The 7,500-nt window shown below is 55.1% G+C and overlaps 1 non-coding gene across 1 annotated transcript in view; it reads left to right on the top strand.

Moving 5' to 3' along the window:
* The first annotated feature begins 6,210 nt into the window (after positions 1–6,210).
* Positions 6,211–7,500, top strand: part of LOC144425317 (small subunit ribosomal RNA) — a 1,810-nt gene continuing 520 nt past the window's right edge. The window contains exon 1 of the ribosomal RNA XR_013477461.1: positions 6,211–7,500. This exon is cut by the window's right edge and continues 520 nt beyond it. This is a non-coding gene — a ribosomal RNA (small subunit ribosomal RNA).

The following is a 7,500-nucleotide window of genomic DNA, read 5'->3' on the forward strand; positions in this document are numbered from 1 at the left end:
CCCTTTTCTCGGTGGCTGGCGGGCGAGAGAGTGCTGCGTCGCCGGCATCGGCGTCGAAAGAAGCCGAGCCGAAAAAAGTTAAAGTACAAACGTGCAAGCATACTAACCTAACCCTAGGTAATGCATGTCCGAGCGAAAGACAGTAAACTCGAATGAGCCAAGAAAGAGCGGTGCGGGGCCGGTCGGAGCGCACCCTTTTCTCGGTGGCTGGCGGGCGAGAGAGTGCTGCGTCGCCGGCATCGGCGTCGAAAGAAGCCGAGCCGAAAAAAGTTAAAGTACAAACGTGCAAGCATACTAACCTAACCCTAGGTAATGCATGTCAGAGCGAAAGACAGTAAACTCGAATGAGCCAAGAAAGAGCGGTGCGGGGCCGGTCGGAGCGCACCCTTTTCTCGGTGGCTGGCGGGCGAGAGAGTGCTGCGTCGCCGGCATCGACGTCGAAAGAAGCCGAGCCGAAAAAAGTTAAAGTACAAACGTGCAAGCATACTAACCTAACCCTAGGTAATGCATGTCAGAGCGAAAGACAGTAAACTCGAATGAGCCAAGAAAGAGCGGTGCGGGGCCGGTCGGAGCGCACCCTTTTCTCGGTGGCTGGCGGGCGAGAGAGTGCTGCGTCGCCGGCATCGGCGTCGAAAGAAGCCGAGCCGAAAAAAGTTAAAGTACAAACGTGCAAGCATACTAACCTAACCCTAGGTAATGCATGTCCGAGCGAAAGACAGTAAACTCGAATGAGCCAAGAAAGAGCGGTGCGGGGCCGGTCGGAGCGCACCCTTTTCTCGGTGGCTGGCGGGCGAGAGAGTGCTGCGTCGCCGGCATCGGCGTCGAAAGAAGCCGAGCCGAAAAAAGTTAAAGTACAAACGTGCAAGCATACTAACCTAACCCTAGGTAATGCATGTCAGAGCGAAAGACAGTAAACTCGAATGAGCCAAGAAAGAGCGGTGCGGGGCCGGTCGGAGCGCACCCTTTTCTCGGTGGCTGGCGGGCGAGAGAGTGCTGCGTCGCCGGCATCGGCGTCGAAAGAAGCCGAGCCGAAAAAAGTTAAAGTACAAACGTGCAAGCATACTAACCTAACCCTAGGTAAGGCATGTCAGAGCGAAAGACAGTAAACTCGAATGAGCTAAGAAAGAGCGGTGCGGGGCCGGTCGGAGCGCACCCTTTTCTCGGTGGCTGGCGGCCGAGAGAGTGCTGCGTCGCCGGCATCGGCGTCGAAAGAAGCCGAGCCGAAAAAAGTTAAAGTACAAACGTGCAAGCATACTAACCTAACCCTAGATAATGCATGTCAGAGCGAAAGACAGTAAACTCGAATGAGCCAAGAAAGAGCGGTGCGGGGCCGGTCGGAGCGCACCCTTTTCTCGGTGGCTGGCGGGCGAGAGAGTGCTGCGTCGCCGGCATCGGCGTCGAAAGAAGCCGAGCCGAAAAAAGTTAAAGTACAAACGTGCAAGCATACTAACCTAACCCTAGGTAATGCATGTCAGAGCGAAAGACAGTAAACTCGAATGAGCCAAGAAAGAGCGGTGCGGGGCCGGTCGGAGCGCACCCTTTTCTCGGTGGCTGGCGGGCGAGAGAGTGCTGCGTCGCCGGCATCGGCGTCGAAAGAAGCCGAGCCGAAAAAAGTTAAAGTACAAACGTGCAAGCATACTAACCTAACCCTAGGTAAGGCATGTCAGAGCGAAAGACAGTAAACTCGAATGAGCTAAGAAAGAGCGGTGCGGGGCCGGTCGGAGCGCACCCTTTTCTCGGTGGCTGGCGGCCGAGAGAGTGCTGCGTCGCCGGCATCGGCGTCGAAAGAAGCCGAGCCGAAAAAAGTTAAAGTACAAACGTGCAAGCATACTAACCTAACCCTAGATAATGCATGTCAGAGCGAAAGACAGTAAACTCGAATGAGCCAAGAAAGAGCGGTGCGGGGCCGGTCGGAGCGCACCCTTTTCTCGGTGGCTGGCGGGCGAGAGAGTGCTGCGTCGCCGGCATCGGCGTCGAAAGAAGCCGAGCCGAAAAAAGTTAAAGTACAAACGTGCAAGCATACTAACCTAACCCTAGGTAATGCATGTCAGAGCGAAAGACAGTAAACTCGAATGAGCCAAGAAAGAGCGGTGCGGGGCCGGTCGGAGCGTACCCTTTTCTCGGTGGCTGGCGGGCGAGAGAGTGCTGCGTCGCCGGCATCGGCGTCGAAAGAAGCCGAGCCGAAAAAAGTTAAAGTACAAACGTGCAAGCATACTAACCTAACCCTAGGTAATGCATGTCAGAGCGAAAGACAGTAAACTCGAATGAGCCAAGAAAGAGCGGTGCGGGGCCGGTCGGAGCGCACCCTTTTCTCGGTGGCTGGCGGGCGAGAGAGTGCTGCGTCGCCGGCATCGGCGTCGAAAGAAGCCGAGCCGAAAAAAGTTAAAGTACAAACGTGCAAGCATACTAACCTAACCCTAGGTAATGCATGTCAGAGCGAAAGACAGTAAACTCGAATGAGCCAAGAAAGAGCGGTGCGGGGCCGGTCGGAGCGCACCCTTTTCTCGGTGGCTGGCGGGCGAGAGAGTGCTGCGTCGCCGGCATCGGCGTCGAAAGAAGCCGAGCCGAAAAAAGTTAAAGTACAAACGTGCAAGCATACTAACCTAACCCTAGGTAATGCATGTCCGAGCGAAAGACAGTAAACTCGAATGAGCCAAGAAAGAGCGGTGCGGGGCCGGTCGGAGCGCACCCTTTTCTCGGTGGCTGGCGGGCGAGAGAGTGCTGCGTCGCCGGCATCGGCGTCGAAAGAAGCCGAGCCGAAAAAAGTTAAAGTACAAACGTGCAAGCATACTAACCTAACCCTAGGTAATGCATGTCAGAGCGAAAGACAGTAAACTCGAATGAGCCAAGAAAGAGCGGTGCGGGGCCGGTCGGAGCGCACCCTTTTCTCGGTGGCTGGCGGGCGAGAGAGTGCTGCGTCGCCGGCATCGGCGTCGAAAGAAGCCGAGCCGAAAAAAGTTAAAGTACAAACGTGCAAGCATACTAACCTAACCCTAGGTAAGGCATGTCAGAGCGAAAGACAGTAAACTCGAATGAGCTAAGAAAGAGCGGTGCGGGGCCGGTCGGAGCGCACCCTTTTCTCGGTGGCTGGCGGCCGAGAGAGTGCTGCGTCGCCGGCATCGGCGTCGAAAGAAGCCGAGCCGAAAAAAGTTAAAGTACAAACGTGCAAGCATACTAACCTAACCCTAGATAATGCATGTCAGAGCGAAAGACAGTAAACTCGAATGAGCCAAGAAAGAGCGGTGCGGGGCCGGTCGGAGCGCACCCTTTTCTCGGTGGCTGGCGGGCGAGAGAGTGCTGCGTCGCCGGCATCGGCGTCGAAAGAAGCCGAGCCGAAAAAAGTTAAAGTACAAACGTGCAAGCATACTCACCTAACCCTAGGTAATGCATGTCAGAGCGAAAGACAGTAAACTCGAATGAGCCAAGAAAGAGCGGTGCGGGGCCGGTCGGAGCGTACCCTTTTCTCGGTGGCTGGCGGGCGAGAGAGTGCTGCGTCGCCGGCATCGGCGTCGAAAGAAGCCGAGCCGAAAAAAGTTAAAGTACAAACGTGCAAGCATACTAACCTAACCCTAGGTAATGCATGTCAGAGCGAAAGACAGTAAACTCGAATGAGCCAAGAAAGAGCGGTGCGGGGCCGGTCGGAGCGCACCCTTTTCTCGGTGGCTGGCGGCCGAGAGAGTGCTGCGTCGCCGGCATCGGCGTCGAAAGAAGCCGAGCCGAAAAAAGTTAAAGTACAAACGTGCAAGCATACTAACCTAACCCTAGGTAAGGCATGTCAGAGCGAAAGACAGTAAACTCGAATGAGCCAATAAAGAGCGGTGCGGGGCCGGTCGGAGCGCACCCTTTTCTCGGTGGCTGGCGGGCGAGAGAGTGCTGCGTCGCCGGCATCGGCGTCGAAAGAAGCCGAGCCGAAAAAAGTTAAAGTACAAACGTGCAAGCATACTAACCTAACCCTAGGTAATGCATGTCAGAGCGAAAGACAGTAAACTCGAATGAGCCAAGAAAGAGCGGTGCGGGGCCGGTCGGAGCGCACCCTTTTCTCGGTGGCTGGCGGGCGAGAGAGTGCTGCGTCGCCGGCATCGGCGTCGAAAGAAGCCGAGCCGAAAAAAGTTAAAGTACAAACGTGCAAGCATACTAACCTAACCCTAGGTAATGCATGTCAGAGCGAAAGACAGTAAACTCGAATGAGCCAAGAAAGAGCGGTGCGGGGCCGGTCGGAGCGCACCCTTTTCTCGGTGGCTGGCGGGCGAGAGAGTGCTGCGTCGCCGGCATCGGCGTCGAAAGAAGCCGAGCCGAAAAAAGTTAAAGTACAAACGTGCAAGCATACTAACCTAACCCTAGGTAATGCATGTCCGAGCGAAAGACAGTAAACTCGAATGAGCCAAGAAAGAGCGGTGCGGGGCCGGTCGGAGCGCACCCTTTTCTCGGTGGCTGGCGGGCGAGAGAGTGCTGCGTCGCCGGCATCGGCGTCGAAAGAAGCCGAGCCGAAAAAAGTTAAAGTACAAACGTGCAAGCATACTAACCTAACCCTAGGTAATGCATGTCAGAGCGAAAGACAGTAAACTCGAATGAGCCAAGAAAGAGCGGTGCGGGGCCGGTCGGAGCGCACCCTTTTCTCGGTGGCTGGCGGCCGAGAGAGTGCTGCGTCGCCGGCATCGGCGTCGAAAGAAGCCGAGCCGAAAAAAGTTAAAGTACAAACGTGCAAGCATACTAACCTAACCCTAGGTAAGGCATGTCAGAGCGAAAGACAGTAAACTCGAATGAGCCAATAAAGAGCGGTGCGGGGCCGGTCGGAGCGCACCCTTTTCTCGGTGGCTGGCGGGCGAGAGAGTGCTGCGTCGCCGGCATCGGCGTCGAAAGAAGCCGAGCCGAAAAAAGTTAAAGTACAAACGTGCAAGCATACTAACCTAACCCTAGGTAATGCATGTCAGAGCGAAAGACAGTAAACTCGAATGAGCCAAGAAAGAGCGGTGCGGGGCCGGTCGGAGCGCACCCTTTTCTCGGTGGCTGGCGGCCGAGAGAGTGCTGCGTCGCCGGCATCGGCGTCGAAAGAAGCCGAGCCGAAAAAAGTTAAAGTACAAACGTGCAAGCATACTAACCTAACCCTAGGTAAGGCATGTCAGAGCGAAAGACAGTAAACTCGAATGAGCCAATAAAGAGCGGTGCGGGGTCGGTCGGAGCGCACCCTTTTCTCGGTGGCTGGCGGGCGAGAGAGTGCTGCGTCGCCGGCATCGGCGTCGAAAGAAGCCGAGCCGAAAAAAGTTAAAGTACAAACGTGCAAGCATACTAACCTAACCCTAGGTAAGGCATGTCAGAGCGAAAGACAGTAAACTCGAATGAGCTAAGAAAGAGCGGTGCGGGGCCGGTCGGAGCGCACCCTTTTCTCGGTGGCTGGCGGCCGAGAGAGTGCTGCGTCGCCGGCATCGGCGTCGAAAGAAGCCGAGCCGAAAAAAGTTAAAGTACAAACGTGCAAGCATACTAACCTAACCCTAGGTAATGCATGTCAGAGCGAAAGACAGTAAACTCGAATGAGCCAAGAAAGAGCGGTGCGGGGCCGGTCGGAGCGCACCCTTTTCTCGGTGGCTGGCGGGCGAGAGAGTGCTGCGTCGCCGGCATCGGCGTCGAAAGAAGCCGAGCCGAAAAAAGTTAAAGTACAAACGTGCAAGCATACTAACCTAACCCTAGGTAAGGCATGTCAGAGCGAAAGACAGTAAACTCGAATGAGCCAAGAAAGAGCGGTGCGGGGCCGGTCGGAGCGCACCCTTTTCTCGGTGGCTGGCGGGCGAGAGAGTGCTGCGTCGCCGGCATCGGCGTCGAAAAAAGCCGAGCCAAAAAAAGTTAAAGTACAAACGCGATGCTAATGAGCGAGCCGTTGTCTCGACTAATATGTAGGGGGCGTTCGATCGAGCGTCTGGCTTGAGCGCTTGTCGGCCTAGCAGAACGGTCGCATTGTTATGCCCGGGTTTTAGGCACCGCTGCAGGCGGCCGGCAGAGCTCTTGTTTGTGCGAAACTGAATGGATCGAGCCCGAGAGAGGGCGAGCAAAGAAAAAACGCAAATCGCTCCGCCTGGCACTGCCGGCGAGAGCGTGGACGTCGCGGCCAGCGACTGTCGAAGCTGAGTACGGCCGCAGGCGATCGCCTCGGTCTTAAACGAATGCGACGAGCACGCGCCGGGCGGCCCAGCAAGGGCCGAGCGCAGCTGTCGCAGCTATCTGGTTGATCCTGCCAGTAGTGATATGCTTGTCTCAAAGATTAAGCCATGCAGGTGCAAGTACGAGTTCTCGTAAAGCGAAACTGCGAATGGCTCATTAAATCAGTCTTGGTTTATTTGGTCTCGTAAGCGAAGTGGATAACTGTGGTAATTCTAGAGCTAATACATGCATTAAGCGCCGACTTCGGGAGGCGCGCTTTTATCAGATCAAAACCGACCGGGTTCGTCCTGTGACGTTTGATGACTCTGGATAACCACGCGGATCGTACGGTCTCTGCACCGACGACGTATCATTCAAGTGTCTGCCCTATCAACTGTCGAAGGTACGCTACGTGCCTACCTTTGTGATAACGGGTAAAGGGGAATCAGGGTTCGATTCCGGAGAGGGAGCCTGAGAAACGGCTACCACATCCAAGGAAGGCAGCAGGCGCGCAAATTACCCATTCCCGACACGGGGAGGTAGTGACGAAAAATAACAATACAGGACTCTAACGAGGCCCTGTAATTGGAATGAGTACATCCTAAAACTCTTAACGAGTATCCATTGGAGGGCAAGTCTGGTGCCAGCAGCCGCGGTAATTCCAGCTCCAACAGTGTATGCTAAAGTTGTTGCGGTTGAAAAGCTCGTAGTTGGATTTTGGGCGAGCGCCGCCGGTCCGTCGCAAGGCGTGTCACTGGTTGCGTTCGCCTCACCTTCGGTTCTCCGTCGGTGCTCTTGACTGAGTGTCGGCGGTGGCCGATAAGTTTACTTTGAAAAAATTAGAGTGTTCAAAGCAGGCTGTTCGCCTGCATAGTGTTGCATGGAATAATGGAATAGGACCTCGGTTCTATTTTGTTGGTTTTCGGAGCACGAGGTAATGATTAAGAGGGACAGACGGGGGCGTCCGTACTCTGCCGTTAGAGGTGAAATTCTTGGATCGGCGGAAGACGAACTACTGCGAAAGCATTCGCCAAGAATGTTTTCTTTAATCAAGAGCGAAAGTCAGAGGTTCGAAGACGATCAGATACCGTCCTAGTTCTGACTATAAACGATGCCAACTAGCGATCGGGAGGCGTTACCATGACGACCTTTCCGGCAGCTTCCGGGAAACCAAAGTCTTTGGGTTCCGGGGGAAGTATGGTTGCAAAGCTGAAACTTAAAGGAATTGACGGAAGGGCACCACCAGGAGTGGAGCCTGCGGCTTAATTTGACTCAACACGGGGAAACTCACCCGGCCCGGACACAGGTAGGATTGACAGATTGAGAGCTCTTTCTTGATTCTGTGGGTGGTGGTGCATGGCCGTTCTT

The sequence above is a fragment of the Styela clava genome, chromosome 7 (genome assembly GCF_964204865.1).
Source record: "Styela clava chromosome 7, kaStyClav1.hap1.2, whole genome shotgun sequence".
NCBI classification, from domain to species: domain Eukaryota; kingdom Metazoa; phylum Chordata; class Ascidiacea; order Stolidobranchia; family Styelidae; genus Styela; species Styela clava.